We start from the raw sequence: 17,204 nt of genomic DNA, 5'->3' as shown, positions 1-17,204 counted from the left end.
AAACAGACAAGCAAATATCAAACTTGCCATACTTACTCTTGGGAAAAGTCCTATGAATAAAAATGTAAAGCCAGAGAAGGGGACAAAGACTGGGAAGTTCTTATCTGTAGGATGGTCAGGGAAGCCTCTCTGTGGTAGAAATATTTGAGGAAAAAACATGACCAAGCAAGAGAGTAAAGCATGAGGACATTTGGGAGTGCACTCCAGTAGAGGAAACAATACCAGCAGATGTATAGGCCCCGAGGCAAGGGTTCACGTGGCATGTTTCAAGAACAGTATGGATACATCAGGGCATACACAGGGGAGAGTGTCTGAAAGTAAGCTTGGAAGTGCAGGCAGAAGGGGTGCACCCTGGGTCTTACGTGCCACAGTAAAACCACAGGTGTGACATTGGCGGTGATAGTAACTATCAGAGAACCAAGGCACAGGAGTGATCAGATTTTCCCTTTGGAATTGTTCTCATTCTCCTAGGAACATACTGCAGGGGACAGGAATGCCAGCAGAGAAACTGGGCACTTGTGACTCCTGCAGTCACCCAAAGAGGGTGACAGTAGCTCAGATTTGGGTAGAACCTGCGTGAAAATGTGACCAGTTGCTATATTGAGAAAGTAGAGCTAAGAGCTGCTGTTTCCCAAGACAGAGAGCATGTGTAAGTAAAGGACAGGAGTCAAGGAGAATGCTAGGGTTCTGGCATGAGCAGCAAGGTGAATGAGAGTGCCCTTCATCAGGATGGAGAACTTTGGGAAACCTGTGGCTTGTGGGGCAGGAGGTGAATGGAGTAAAAGGAGGGCGCAGGGAGAGAGAGCTCTGTTTAGTCATGCTGATTTTGAAATGCACAGAAAAATCCATGGGGGTGGTGTCACAAAGGCACTTAGAAATGAATCTGGAATTCAGGGGGAAGACAGGGCTCAGAAATGAAATGCGTAAGTTTTCTGCATGTAAGTAAAGCCACAGGAATGGGTTATACAGGTTTCACAGATGTCCCTATAAACCTCTCAGAGAAGACCTGAGACAATGAATTGCTAGGTTAAAGTAGGTTTGAGTGTGTGTTTGTGTTGTATAGATATTATCATCAAAGTCTTTCTGCAAAGTACGAAACACCTTATATTTAAATTCAAAATCCTTATCTCTGATGAATTAGAAGATATTTCAGTATAATTATGAACATTCACTCTCACTGTCCTAGAGACTGAGATGTGTGAGGTGTCGGTTGAGGTCGTTTCAGACAGAAATATCTTTGTGAAACACACATACATATTTGTACTAGGCATTATCAGATACATTAGCTCATACATTTCTGACAACACTCTAGGGGATCAATCTTATTAAAACTATTCCATATATTAAGATACTGAGGTCCTAAGGAACGATGGGATGATCTCAAGGGCTCCTAACTAGTAAGTTGGTTAGAGTCTGGACTCAATTTCTGTGTTTCCTTCCATTGAACATAGGATGAGGCAAAAGCTTAACTTTTGCTGAACAGGATGCAAGACATTTAGAACTACTGTTTAGATATATTTAGCATGGGGTGTATTTAAAAAGGCATATGCAGTGCTTGCACCTGAGAAATCTGTGTTTTCCTTCAGGTCCTCCCATGGCACTGCTGCTGCTGCTAAGTCGCTTCAGTCGTGTCTGACTCTGTGCGACCCCATAGACGGCAGCCCACGAGGCTCCCCTGTCCCTGGGATTCTCCAGGGAAGAACACTGGAGTGGGTTGCCATTTCCTTCTCCAATGCATGAAAGTGAAACTCAACACATTTAGGACACATGGATGAGCAAACCACAGATCCCTAATCTCAAGGCAGTGGCAGGAGGCCACGATGGGAGAGATAGCTAACCAACATGAAAACTATGTTTGAAAGTTATTTTCTAAGAGAATGGGGCCTACAGGTAAAAGATCAGAGAATAAAAAGACAGGAAAAGTTCATAGATAAGCAGTGCTGGGGGTGGAGAGCCGGGCAGGTTCAAATTTTAAAAGCATGAAAAAGGCTGATCTCATGGAGAAAGCAGTATCTGAGCAAAGACTTGAAGGAACCTTGATAGTCAGGGAAGATCAGGCTCTGCATACCACTCATACATCATTCTAAACATAGTCCTTGACAGTGCATTGAGAACCAGGAAAGAACGTGAACTGAACACCCTAAACAGGAAAAGTAATTTCAAATACTGATAGCAAATTTAACAGTGTCATTTTCACAGGCAAAGGGCACTGCATCCACCCATTGTGGCCTCCTCTATAACCTTTTCAGCTACTCTATGGTACGTAAATCCAGTGCTTCTTATATCCTCAAGGATGATTCAGATCAGAACCAGACGATGGCAACTGCAGTTGGGCCACTACAGAGCTTCTGTGACTTGGGGACCAAGCTGTATAATAAAATAATGAACATGACTCAAACATGTAAGATCAAACACTGAGACACAACACTTGAAGGAAGCATAGATTATATAAAGGTCAATTCACAAGTACAGATGAGAAACTAGGTCCAGGGACGTGAAGCAACTTCATCAAGGTTGCAGAGTAAGTTAGCCACAGTTCAGCTCAGTTCAGTCCAGTCCAGTCGCTCAGTCATGTCGGACTCTTTGCGACCGCATGAATTGCAGCACGCCAGGCCTCCCTGTCCATCACCAACTCCCGGAATTCACTCAGACTCGCGTCCATCAAGTCAGTGATGCCATCCAGCCAAAACCAGCATGTTTCCCACAAATTTCAGGCTTTAGTCTTTTCAACTAAAGCTCCTATTTGACATCACTTTCATCAACCAACATTCAGCTGCCTTTTGAACAATACCCAAAAGCAAATGGTAACAAAACCAGGTTTCTTAACACAAAGAATACAAAACTGATGATAAGTACTTGCATAATGATTACTGTGTACTAGACTCCATTCTAATGCTATACTGAACCTATTTAATCTTCATAGACATATAATTACCATCCTGATTTTACAGTTAAAGCAACTGAGAAACAGAGAGGTTAAGCAACCTATTTGAAGTCATTCAGCTTGTTAAAGACAGCAAAAATTTGAACCAAGAGTGCCTGAAGGAAAACTCTGTTCTAGTTCTGGTTTTAAATGCTTTCAGATATGTGTGTATACTTATTCAAAAACGTGTGATTACTAATTAAGAACATATTTTTATAACAGTTATAGCTAAAATTTCTCAACACAGATACTAATTTTAAGACAATTCTTCCTATTATTTTTTGAGTGACTACTGTATCTCTCAGCCAGGGCACATGTTACTCTAAGTACAGGCATTTTTCACTCAGGTAATAAATTATCTTTGATATTTTTCTGAAACCCATATATTTTTACAGCATCATGAAAAACAGCTGCAACAAATTAGGCACACCCTTCTACAGTGATTCAATAGTTCCAAAAAATAAGCATTGATCCCATAGGTTATCCCTTGACAATTGTGTTTGGCAAGGATCTCGAGCTATTATCTGTGCTCTTACGTACTTGCAATAAAATCTGTGGTCTGAAAGGGAAAATCTCTTCATCTAATTTTTAGCCAAGAAATAATTTTTAAAGATTATTTCTTTAAAAAATACTCAAAGTGTCCAGAAAGAAGCAGGATAACAGTAACAGCTAAAAGTTATTATACACTTTGCATGCCTTCACACATGTCTATATATACACATGCTCATATGTATATATGTCTACGGAGGTATCACTTAAAACTAGTCAAACACACTGATATTCATTATGTAGCTTGAGCTTTTATAAATCGGTATAAAAAATATTCAGTCAAGACAGGAAATCCTTCCATCACCATAGAAAGTTCCCTTATGTTCCTTCCTCATCAATCCTCACCCCCAGTGGCAGTGATTGTTCTGATTTTGATCACATTTCAAATTTTTAATCCTAAGTACAATTCTATGAGGTGTTGATTCCAAAGAATGTCCAACTTTGAGACCCACGCTCTTAGCCACTATGCTGTTCTACTGTATTTCTTCTCAATGGACACTTAGCCCATCTCGATGGCGTCCTCTGAGAGAAGTAAGGCATGATGTCTTAACTTCTCTTTCAAGTATCTAGAATATACTGTAGGTACCACCCTTGAAAGAACTGAAAAAATGGTCACTTGAATGATTTTCTATATTCCATGTTTCTGAAGAGACACCCTATTGAGAGCTTACTGATGTCAGATAAGGCAGGCAGGATCAATGAATGAAGTGGACAGGTGCCTTCAGAAAACAACAAACGCTGCCCATTCCCCCAACTGATGCACCCTAAGAAATCAGGCCAGGGATGCTGTTCTCCAGCTTCTTCTAGATAATCCAGAGATCTAAATTTGTAAGTGCTTTGTAACTAAGTGGATGTAAACAACAACAACAAACACTTCATGAGTCAAAATGTGTCCAGAGGCCAGCCCTGGATTGCCAGTGTGGGACCTGGTGTTTGCAATCTTGGCCTACGAAACATCAGGATTAGCTTCACCAGTGACAAAAGGGAGACCACAAACCTCTGAAGGTCACAGCCAGCCGAGGAGGTAATGTTTGTCATCATGTGGTAAAAATTCTGCTGTCCAGACTCTGGTCTATTGCCAACACTCCTTCCCACTGAGGGAAGCAGATGACATTGGTAAACATCATAAACAAACAGAAGAAAAAAAAAAAGAAAGAAAGAAACTGACAATGGGAAGAGGAAAGCAATAAAAACACAGAAGGAAAGAGCAAGAAGGAGTACAGAACAGTGAAGAAGACAACTACAGGAAAGAAAAGGAAGCAAAGGACAGGCGACTCTAGGTCTGAAGCACATTCCTTCACTGACTATGCTGGCCCAGGACTACAACCCCAATTGGAGTTGGGACAACAGGGTAGTGGGGAATGATGGAGTGGAGAAAAGAGCTCATTCTGATGTTTATTTACTCTGAGCTTTATGAGACCAGTTTCAGTGCTTAAATATTTTGACCGTGGGAAATAATGGCAGAGTTTCTAGGAATTCCAAAATATATTATTTGAAATTCAGAGAAATCATCAGAGTCTGATCCTGTCAAGTCTGATCCTGGCAAGGCTCTGTGGTCTGAACAAGAAGCGAATTTCTAATCCCCAGTGATACAGTTTTATCAGGAAACTGTGCTTGCTGTAATAGATGCCACTGTATTATTGGTTAAAAAAGAAGAATAAAGCTACCACTTCCATATCCACCTACATGCCCAGAGTTCCACTGAGACAACAACCAGCAGATTTTTGAGCAAACCAATCTCACAGGATTTATACCCTTAGTGAACCGTGGTGACACGTCCCTCCCCCAGTCCTGCAGACTTGCTCAACAGGTCAGAGCTTACACGGCTTCCTTTATAGAAGGCAGTTCACATTTGACAAAAGGAATTTGAAACCATAAGATAGATGATTACCTTTCTGTGTGGTAGCAAAGGTGAAAGGAAAAAGGATAGCAGAATCTTCAGAGAAATTAAGGTGACAAAGAAAAAGTAACCTGGATTATTCAGCATAAAACTCTCCTCTGCTGATTGTCTCAGTGCTTCATTGTATCATTTGAGGTGGCTATTTCCTTCTTTGTCAGTTTGCATCATGTGGAACTAATCTGAAATATATACAGCTAACACTTAAGTCCTTACCATGTGCAAGGCACCAAGCTAAGGACATTCTAAGAACAAGCTCACAACATACTATGAGCTGGATGCTACCATGTTCATTTTAAAGATGATGAAATTGTGGCTCATGGACAGGATATAACTTGCCCAAGGTCACACACCCAGGGTCACAGTCCAGGTTTGTGTACCTCAAAACCTAGGCTCACTTCACAGCGTAAGCATTCTCCCTCCGCCACATCATCATCCCCTCTTCCATTCATACAATAGTCCCCTGTTAGATGACTGGAATTGAGTTTAGGGAATTTTAGTCAGGAGGAGGCTGCCTAGACTGTGTTCAGAGAAAGGGTAAAGAGAAGGGTGCAGAAAAGACAATGGAGAGAGAAATATTTTAAGACATTCATAAAGAAATAGTTTGAGAATGAAAAAAAAAGTAGAATGTGAGAGACAACACTTTACAGGCATCGGATCCCATTTTACAGTTGGAAAAACTGAGACTCCACTCTTAGTAAACTCAGGACCTATCCCAAGATTTGTGGCCACCACTATTCCTATTCCTTTTCTTCACCTCAGTTCTGCACCAAGGCCTCCTACCACCCTCTAATGTGCCTTAGGAGCATAGCAATGGCCATGGGTTACAAAGTACAGAGATGTAAACGTGGCCCAGCCTGTGGAGGCTGGAGAGGATAAATAATGCCCCGAGCTGCTTTGCGGTATAGTGAGGCTCCCCATCACTGAATGAACTGGTGTCACATCTGGCTGACATCTGTCAGTGGTACTATAAATAGCACTTGTGTAGTAAATAATGATTTAGTCCCAACAGTGTAAAACAGACTCAGTTCTGAAGACCAATGTCTGGTTGGCTTCAACAGAATAACTTGAGGATTTTTTTTTAAATAGAGGGATTCCTCAACTCTAATCTCAGAAATTTTGATTCAAGAGGTTTTGAAAGACCATGAAACCAGGTGATTTCTGAGGGCCCTCCTACTACTAAGATTCTATTGTTCCTTTCTCTGACATAGCTTCCAAAGTATCACCTGTCATTACTAAGCCACACACATTAACAAGGAGCTGACACTAGACTCAGAGTGAAGGGACAAGAAGCATCGCCATTGTCTCCGAACACCTGTGCTCTCCCAGGAGGTAACATATCTTTTCTAGTCTCAGTGTATACTTCTTTAAAATAGAAGCAAAAGACAGTGGGAAGAGTTCTAAAACTCTTGATCTGGACCTGTGGGCTCCTATTCCACACTCAGAGGGCCTCCACGCATCATAGTACTATACCTGCATGGGGACAGTAGGCACATGATCCAATTCTGGGTATATTCTGAGACACAAGGAAGTCTATGTGGGAGGGGTCCCTTCCTGATTAAAGAGGCAAAGGTTCATGAGAAGTATTTCTCTTCTTCATGCTTTGCCATTTTTGTTCTGACTTGAACATGACACGTGGAGGTGAAGAAATGAACAGAAGGAAGCTGTGATCTTTGGAGACACCGCTCAGCTGCCACAACAGTCCTGGACTATCTAGGTGCAATATTCATCACATGCACAAAAAGTAAGGTCCTACATGTTCCGACTCTATGAGCAGGGTTTCTATTTCCAGCCAAATGGAGCCTTCACTGATATAGCACTAAAACTCTTTCTTCCAATGAAATTTCTTGCAAAACCCCATATATATAAACAAATAAAAGTGGCTATATTGTTTAGAAAAATGGACGGGGTGTTTCCAGAGCCATTCCCTCCTAAATTCTTGCAGTTTCCTCCATGGAACCAGAATTGGTCAAAATCATTACTTCTCAAGGTAGAGTCTCCAAGGCACAGGGATTCTCAGATTTTCTCCAGACTCAGAGAGTTTTTCTGTCAAATTTGTACTTGTGTTTTCCTGTCTCATTTCTCTGATGTGCTTATTTTATTTTTTCAACTTTATCTTAGGAAATGCAGATCCAAGTCATGACCAGTGGCTGCTACTCGCGGTTTTGGTGTGTGCATTTGTATTCAGTGTACAGTCATTTGGCAACAAGTGATTTGATTCCAATTGTCGTGACTAGAGAAAGGAGTAGAGTGTAATGTAACACAAAATGACATATTCCTTCAAAGTGCACATCAAAGGATATCTTGACATGCAAATGAAGGTACATTTGAAGAGAAAAAAATCATGGAAGAAGCAAGTACATATCCAGGATATAAGAGTATGAGTGTCTGGAATTAGAATAATCTTTAGTTCCACGTTCATGGTGTAAACCTTATTAAATTCTAGTAAAGGAGCCTCTAGGCTTCCCAGGGGACACCAGTGGAAAGGAATCTGCCTGCCAATGCAGGAGATACAAGAGATGTGGGTTCGATCCCTGGGTCAGGAAGTTCCCCTGAATAGGAAATGGCAATCCACTCCCTTATTTTTGCCTGGAAAAGTCCATGGACAGAGGAGACTGGGAGGCTACAGTCCATGGTGTTGCAAAGAGTCTGATAAGATTTATGCTCACACTAAAACACCCTCTATATTAAGAAACCAATGTTGATAACCTGAATATTGTTAGATACTTTTCTCTGTATTTAATTCATATATTTATTTTAGTGTTATGGATGGTTAAAAATTATTAAAATAAAGAGGTAATATCTAAGTGAGTATTTTGGGGTTTGTACATGTTTAAATAACAGTATGATTAAAACAGTGGGAGCATGAACTTTCTCCTGCCCTGTTAAAAGGGGTCTTTATATCACTGAAGCTCAGATTCTGGACTACAGGATGTTAAGCCTTAATCCTTTCCAGATGGTCAATTCCATAATTCCATGAACCTTCTCAACTTATAGAATATTAAATACTTTCACCAACAATGTGGCACATGCCCTTGGAGATGTTTTTAAAATAAAAAAAGAGATAAAATTAAATTCACGAATTTCAGTAAAGCATATGTATCCTTCTATTAATATATTCCTTTTCAAAAGTTTGTCTTAAGGATGAAGCATCCATGGGCAGGCCTTGAAACAAGCTCTGCCCGCTGCCACCCCTCCTCCATCTCCACCTGGCCCCTTCACTCATCACTCCCAGCAGAAATATCTCTGGACGGAACAAATATAGGTTAAAAATAAGGCCTTAAGAGCCTGCTCCCTCCTCACTTAGGAAATCTGAACCCTTGGGCAATGCCATTCTTACAAATGTGTTTTCTGATTACTTCCGTAAGGCAGAGCATGGTGGACCGACCATGGGCTCTTCTACTGGGAACAGGGTAAAACAATTCTGCTCACCAAGGCCATGGTTTAGCTGCACATTTCAAGCTGAACCAATCAGTGCCCACTGGGCTTTGCTGTTCTAGCATGTACGTTTCACCCCTGCACATGGATCTCCTTCCACCCAGCTGGCGTTGCGGCCCCTCCTCCCGCCCTGGAGCTTCTACCTCTGCCCTGCATTTCTTCACCCCTACCCTCCTTCACCCTTCAGTCTTTTTTTTTTTTTTTTCAAATGTCAGGGCAGCTGGATTTCCACCTCCCGTACTTCTAAAAGAGGGAAACGATACAGTTTCTTCCAAGTTCCAGGCAATGTTGTGCACAGCCCTGCAACGTGAAGTTGTTATTTCATGCCTGTTCAGCTCAACATGCACTAAATTTAGAGGAGCATGACATTAGAGCTCCAGAGTCTCCTTTTTCACAGGCAGTGTGTTTGGCTGTGGTTCACACCGGTTCCCAGTCTGTCTTGGCATCTTACTCACTCCACAGGCAACCCAAGTGTAGTCACTGTCTATCCTATCTTCTTCCCCCTTTTTGGAATTATTCCAAACCCTCTTCACTCCAACCCAAGCCAAGCCAACCCAAAGATGACATCCATTAAGAAAATATTTGTGTGCCATTTCTCAGAATAAGAATTCCTGCTGCCAGTCATTTCCTAATTCCCTCCTCCATGTGCAGACTGTAGAGAAAATGAAATTGCCGACTGAGAGGGCTGACTTGCCACCTACAAAACACAATGCCTGCACATGCATCCCAGGTCTTATGCAGACAGATATGAACAAGTCCAGCTCCGCACTCTTTACTCACCCACTAATCTCTCTGCTATCAGATACTTGTTGAGATATTTTAGAATAAAAGTAAACACAAACCTTATTGAGGTCCACCCTAAGAGGTCTAGCTACTCTTCTGCTTTTCAAAAAGCAGCCACAAATCCATTCATTCATCTATTTCTCCAACTATACTCCTGGCCAAGCCCCTTTTGGAAAACACCATTGTTATCACTCATGGCTCTGCCAGAAATCACAGAGCTCTAGTGAGATTTGGTCCAGCTCTTTCAGAACTGAACCCCTTCCTGAAATGCATTTATATTATATTTTGCATTTTCTAAATGCTAAATGTAGGATAAGGTATAGCTTTTGTGGAGGAGGGGTAAAAATCAGTTGCATTACAATTGATATCTATGAAAAATAATTATCTAAAATTTGTTATTTTTAAAAGCACTCTCTTCAGTAAGGTGCAAAATAGAATAAATTAAATAAAATTCACACAGTTACATGTCTATCTTTTAATTGATTTTGAGTAAATTACTGCCTTCTACGACTCTATAGTTATCTATACATCATAAAATACAGAAGTATTTTTTTACTGGAGTATAATTGCTTCACAACATTGTTACAGAAGTATTTTCTGAGAGAACTGCCAGATACTTCTGCAACTCAGAAAAACTGAAAATTATTATAGAAACAGAATTATACATGTTGATCCAGCATATTTCTAAGCAAATATATCACTGAGCTCCTTAATGACAGTCAAAATCCCACATGATAATAAAAGATGCCAGGATCTCATACGCACATTTTCTGTTCCTACACCCTGAAAGCGTAATCCAAAATAGAAACTTCAAACCCCGATTCCCTCTAAAATGAAAGCCATTTTCTGCTATAAATGCCCCTCTCCAAACTCTCATGAAGCGAAGAACACAGACAGTTTCATCTAAAATTATCTTCCCTGTCAATGAACTGTCCTTTCTCGTAGAAAAGTTACAGAAGGTTGGAACGGGGTGACAACACGTGAGTTCACAGACTTTTCTTTTTCACAGTGGTGTTGCCAGTTCAATCCTAACTTTTCAAAGCGTCTCTGCCCTGCTGAAAACCACATTTTGGAAGGGCCTGGGGGAGAAGAAAAGATTACATCCCCACACCAGATGTTTAAGTGATGAAGTTCTAACTTGTTCCCACACATACACAGCCCCCCCACCACCACCCACAAACACTCGGAGTACTTCGAAACAATCAGCAGGTAAGAAAGTGAAGAGAAAGCGTGGAAACGCAAGGACCGAACAGTCCCCTACCTCTCCTCTGCTTCACAGAGCTGCTGCTGAGTCCCACACGATCCAGGCGTGTGTGGAGCCGCTGGAAGGAGGCAGCCACTCGGCCTGCCGGGGGTGAACAGGCCCAGCCTGCGTTCAGAAGCTGCCCCAGTCAGATTTTCCAGCTGCAGAACTGCAGCCAAGTCCCTGCCCATGCCTGAAGAATTTCCTGAACAGCATTCCCGTTCTTTTTCTGACTGCTTTGAAACCATACTCTGTACTTCAATACGGCTTTGTCAGGCCCACTCCCAGCTACTGGGCTGTCTCCAGCTCTCAATGGGAAACACATGTGTCAAGCACAGACGCACTCCCCTGCCCCAGTGCCCATGCGTCTGCTGGGCTCACACAACCACAAAGGCAAGGGCTTCTAGAGCCAATGCTGATTTCTCAGCCATTCTCCACACGGCCTCTGCTCTGGGGTGCTAGAAGCGCGAGCTGAGTCTCCTCTTGCTGCTGCTCCATGCCGCCTCTTTTCAACTTTCTCCTTCCTCTCACAATCCCCAGCTGATGACCCATGTTAGCTCCCCTAACTCCCCGACTCTTGCCAGTCCTGATTATAAGCCTATTACAACTGAGAGATGGAAATTCTGATTTGATCTCCCTACCTGCCATTGCCTCTGTCTTTGCTCAACATTTCAATTGTTGGAGGGGGAATAATATTTTTAGCATTTTCAGACTGGGTTGGTACTTCTGAGATGTTCCCTCATCCTGCTGTGTGCATCTTTTACTGATGTCACTATAAATAATGCAATTACTTTTCAGGCACTTTTGTGGCTCTCTGCTCTATAAGATGCTGGTCTGAAAATGTAACATTTGCATGCTGGTTTAATAGGTGTTGTGTAATGCAGACTGTGTAATATTTTCTATAACGAAGTAGAAAGGAGAAAAAAAATGTACTTTTTATCAGCATGTGTCCTAATTCTCTGCACCTGTGATTATTTCTGGATGGCACTCCATCAATGTCTTAGGTACATTCTCCTGGACCCTGTGGTCTACCTTTCCATAAAACACTATAGGAAATTTCTAAAGATATGAAGAGGACACCCCTCTTCTCCCACACTGAAAACCCCTTATCTAAAAAGCCAAAGCTAATCTGTCAAAAGTAACATTGTAGAATAAGGTGATTTAAAGAGAAAGCCTCATTTATTCTGAGCTTGTTTTTTCTTTTCTTTTTTTGGGGTACGAATATTGTACTTCAAAATCATATCCCACTAGCAACTTATTTTGAAGAACTGGCTTGCCAGATTTTAAAAGTGCTGTGTGTTCCTGAGGGGCTGTTGTGAATAATAGATTTGGTGTGATCTGGGGTTTAGCATTAAACGGCAATGGGTTCTTTCAGCAGGATTTGACTTTTGCCTTGGGAAGCAGTGTCTGTGGAGGATGGGGTGGGGAAGGAGTATGTGTACCTCTAAGGTCAAGTCACAATTATAGAATCAGAGAACTTCAGAGGAGGAGGGGACCCCAGAGATGATCCGATACAAACTGTATCAACCCTTCATTTTGCAAAGGCAGATGGAGGTCCACATGATGAAATGACTGTCCAGAGGTGCAAAGACTCTCAATGTTATAACTGAGGCCAAAAAGTAGGATTTGGGTGAATTTTCCATGTGTTTTCTCTATACTAGCATCATTTGGGAAAGGCAGGATCATCTAACCTTCACAAGAGAAGGCTTAAAATCTGATGGCCTGGATCTAACCTTAGCTCTGTCTCTTAAAGGCTATGAATCCTGATTAGTTTGCTTGACTTTTCTGGGCCTCAGTTTTCTCATCTGTAAAATGGGAGTAACAACAGACTCTACCTTACAGAATTATTAGAATTTGATGAGATAATTCACGCAAACTGTCTATTAGAGTGCATATAAATACATTTTGGTTTACTTTTCCTTTTATTGAATTGAGCAAAAACCAGACTCCTTCTCTCACTGAAAAGCAAAATTGTACTCTCACATTTAGTTTGGGTTCCTAGAATCAACTATCTGATTGGCTAATTAACTTTTCTGCCAAAAATTCTTTACATAATAGGAGTCTACCACCTTAAGCATAGACAAGTGCCCTAATGCTGTACTGGAACATTAGCCAACCACATAACTACTCTTCATTTATTCTCTACACATAACACTGAAGTCTTTCCTCAAGATTAACTCACAGGCAAGTAAACAGTGAGACCAAATTTGCAGTCAGTTATACGAGGCTGAACAAAGTGCTATTTGCAGAGAACTGGACCTTCTCTCCAAACCTTAAGAGCTCAAGATTACCATTCTAAAAATAGAATACCATTAACAATTGCAATTCCCATGTTTGGCAATGGGCAATGCTCTAAATTAACAGCAGCAACTACAAAATAAAATACCCTAAGTCAAGGAAGAAATCCTACTGAGGAAATGGTGACTACAAATTCTAAAGTATCCGATTTCTGTCTGGGGTTCTAGAGCCTTTGTTTTGAAAGAAATCATAGCAAGTGGTTCATGAACTTATTAATCATGTCGAGGGGCCCAACTTCTTTTGGGGAAAAAAAGAGGTAGGGTAGTTTTTAATTTTAAAATAAAACAATGGCAAAAAAAAGCAAAAATCATAAAACTGAAAAAACCAAGGTCAGACTTTATACAAAGGCAGAAAATGATTTAATCCAAAGGACTCTGCTTTGAGAGACGCAATGTCTCTTCACAGACTAACTACCCGGCTCCTTTCAACTTGTCTATTTGAAGAGGGATAACTCACTATGAGACACCATTCATTACTACGAGCTGGAAAATTCTAAAAAGTTACTTTCCTCTTCTAATGTTAAGAAAGAGTATCCAAAACTTGAATTATCAGACCAGCAAGTGATCACATTCTGTCAAATTCATATGTGGCAATTGTTTAACATGCCCTCTTAATTATTTAATGGAAATGTGCTTTGTTTGATACATTGCTGACAACGGAATAAAGATCCCAAACATCACCTGAAGGGAGCTTTTAAAATAACTAGAGCTAGGAGCCATGAAATTAAAAGACGCTTACTGCTTGGAAGAAAAGTTATGACCACCTAGATAGCATATTCAAAAGCAGAGACATTACTTTGCCAACTAAGGTCCGTCTAGTCAAGGCTATGGTTTTTCCAGTGGTTATGTATGGATGTGAGAGTTGGACTGTGAAGAAAGCTTGAGCACCGAAGAATTGATGCTTTTGAACTGTGGTGTTGGACAAGACTCTTGAGAGTCCCTTGGACTGCAAGGAGATCCAACCAGTCCATTCTGAAGGAGATCAACCCTGGGATTTCTTTGGAAGGAATGATGCTGAAGCTGAAACTCCAGTACTTTGGCCACCTCATGCGAAGAGTTGACTCATTGGAAAAGACTCTGATGCTGGGAAGGATTGGGGGCAGGAGGAGAAGGGGACAACAGAGGATGAGATGGCTGGATGGCATCACTGACTCGATGGACGTGAGTCTGAGTTAACTCCAGGAGTTGGTGATGGACAGGGAGGCCTGGCGTGCTGCGATTCATGGGGTCACAAAGAGTCGGACACGACTGAGCGACTGAACTGAACTGAAGAGCCCAAAATCAAATAGATTTTGATTCTATGGGAATGGGATAGGAACCAGGTAATAGTATTTTGTTTTGAGCTCCACACCACCCACAAAATGATTTGGCCAAAACCGAAATGATTTCAGTATGAGCCAAACCTAAGAAGCACTAAGGTACAGTGGTAGCCTAACTTTTCCAAAATAAACCTAATTGTGCCTCTCTGTGCACTCAAATCCTTATACGGCTTGCCACGGCTTGAAAGGGGAAAATGGCCGCCATCACTAAGACTGGAAAGGCCTGGCTTGATCTGGTCCCTTGCCTACATCTTCAGTCTCATCTGCTGTCAGTCTCCCTCTTCTTCCAGTGCTTCAAAGAAATCATCGATCTTTCTACTTGAAAATCTTAAAAAAAAAAAAAAAAAAAAAAAAAGCTACTCTCTCCTGAAAATACAGCTCCACTCTTATGTTTTCTTCTACTTAACTACTATTCAATCTTTAAATTCATATTCTGTTATTACTTTCTCTAGGATTCAGGTATCTGAACCCCAGAACTAAAAATCCCCTGTTATATACATCCCCAGACTTGCACTCATAGATGTGATTATGTATTTATTTGTATTTTTGTTTAAATCATGTCAATCTTTCCGGCTAAGAAATACTCTCCTTCAGGCCTGAAGCTAGCCTTGCTTTCTCCCTACTGTATCCTAGTTCTGTGCATATTGCATAGCTTTTAGGAAGTGTACAATAGATATTTTCAAGTAAGTGAATGCAGTTTTTTAATCCAAATCAGGAATATGCATCTAACTCCATTGTTTTTTAAATCTCAAACTTTCAAACTTCATTTAATTCTTCTGACATGTTAAATTATTATATTATATTGTACTCAGAATACTTTTTCTATAAGGTGTAAATATTTTTAAAAACTAATAAGCCATCCACATGTTATCTAAAAGACTGTGAGAAATTATCAAGTCAAGTGCCTGACAAAGCCGTTAAGGCCTCAGGTACAGGTACAGTTACCATGCCCAAGCTTGTACTGCTTGCTAAATGACAGGCCAATAAAAGCAGAGATGAAGTATTAGAGAAATGAACACTGGCTTCATTCAGAAAGCCAGCATACCAAGAAGATGATGGACTAGTGTCCCAGAAAACCATCCTACCAAGAAAGTTGTATACACATACAAAATCGAATATTACTCAGCCATAAAAAGGAATGCATTTGACTCAGTTCTAATAAGACAGATGAACCTAAAACCTATTATACAGAGTGAAGTAAGCCAGAAAGAGAGAAGCGAGTATCGTGTACAGGATATAGAAAGATGGCGCTGATGAGCCGATCTGCAGGGCAGCAGTGGAGATGCAGACAGAAAAAGCAGGCTTTCGGACATAGCGGGGGAAGGAGAAGGTGGGGCAAATTGAGAGGGCAGCCTGGACACGCATGCACTACCATACGAAAAATTAGACAGCCAGTAGAAATGTGCGGTATGGTGCAAGAAACTCAAAAACGGCCCTCTGTGACAACTTAGATGGGTGGGATGGGTGGGAGGGAGGTTTCAAGAGGAAGGGACATAACATACCTCTGGCTGATTCATGTTGATATATGGCAGAACCCAACACAATACTGTAAAGCAATTATCCTCCAATTAAAAATAATTTAAAAAAAGAAATAGAATGTACTCCAAGGGGAAAAATAAAAGTAGAATTCAAACTTCCTTGACATTAAAAAGGAAGGGGGTATGGCTGGGTGTTGCAAATTTTTGGTGGCAGAATCCCTTGTGTTTGCTGCTAACCTCTTAGGTCTGGTCACATTATTCCTCCAAACCTCCTACAAGACAAAGGTTATGTCCTGTCCTACAACTTTCTGTCTCTATTGTAATGGAAAAGTAATATGCCTTTAAAGGTCAGAGCCTTGAAAATGGGCTCTTCCGTGTATTACAGGCGTCAGGCAACATTCTTCTACAAAGGCACAAAGCCACCATGACAAAGCACAGGCAACAGAGCACACGTGCTGAGTCACTTCAGTCACGTCCATGGCCTGTAGCCCACCGGTTCCTCCGTCCAGGGGATTCTCCAGGCAAGAATGCTAGAGTGGGTTGCCATTTCCTTCTCCAACAGAGCACAAAAGTTAGAGCTAAATGAATATATACAATACGCAGTCAGGTTTGGTCTTCTCTCTGACAGTAGCATGCTTGTGATTATTGAGTAGAGGATCTGCTGTGCCAGTTACTTGAGAGGCAGGCTGAGTGGAGATGAAGTCATATAGACGCACAAAGTACTCAAGGCACAAGTCAGAAGAGAGGCATTGGCCAGGACCCTTTTGGTTACAGCAGTCAAATCAGCCTTATGAAAAAAGCTGAGGTTCCTAAATCATACTACTCTAACCCCAAATGGATCTTAAGGTGGGATGGAATGTAGCAATTAAAATATAACCAAGGCTCTATCTTCCTCTCTGGACTTCATTCTCAGTTTTGCTTGCTCCACTGGGCAGTAAGATGTCCACAGGTGGTCCCAGGCTCATCGTCACAGGGCAAATAAAAGATATTTTTCAGAAAGGATGTTAGGTATGCCAGTTTGAACCACAAGGTTATCCCTGAACAAACCTCTATGACAAGGGGTTTGAGACTTGGGCTGCGAAGATCCCGTGGAGGATGGCATGGCAATCCACTCTTGCATTCTTGCCTGGAGCACTCCCATGGACAGAGGAGGGCGGTGGGCTACACAGTCCATTTGGTCACAAAAAGTGGGACACAACTGAGTGACCAAGCACAGCACAGCACATGAGACTCTGTGTGGTCCAGATGTGGCAACCAAAGGGAAGGAATCAGCTCCA

At 41.4% G+C, this 17,204-nt stretch overlaps 1 protein-coding gene across 3 annotated transcripts in view; it reads right to left on the bottom strand.

Annotated features, from left to right (window-relative positions):
• Positions 1–17,204, bottom strand: part of SGCD (sarcoglycan delta) — a 1,056,171-nt gene that overhangs the window by 419,588 nt on the left and 619,379 nt on the right. Inside the window, exon 1 of one of the 3 annotated variants that reach the window (XM_069592485.1) lies at positions 10,852–11,498. The exons of the other annotated variants lie outside the window; for them this stretch is intronic. The gene's annotated coding sequence lies outside the window, so the exon portion shown is untranslated. Of the gene's footprint in view, positions 1–10,851; positions 11,499–17,204 lie in introns of those variants that run through there. 3 annotated transcript variants of the gene reach the window in all.

The sequence above is a fragment of the Ovis canadensis genome, chromosome 5 (genome assembly GCF_042477335.2).
Source record: "Ovis canadensis isolate MfBH-ARS-UI-01 breed Bighorn chromosome 5, ARS-UI_OviCan_v2, whole genome shotgun sequence".
Classification (NCBI taxonomy): Eukaryota; Metazoa; Chordata; class Mammalia; order Artiodactyla; family Bovidae; genus Ovis; species Ovis canadensis.
Note: the sequence above shows the minus strand (reverse complement) of the source record. Positions and strands in the feature narration are given on the sequence as shown.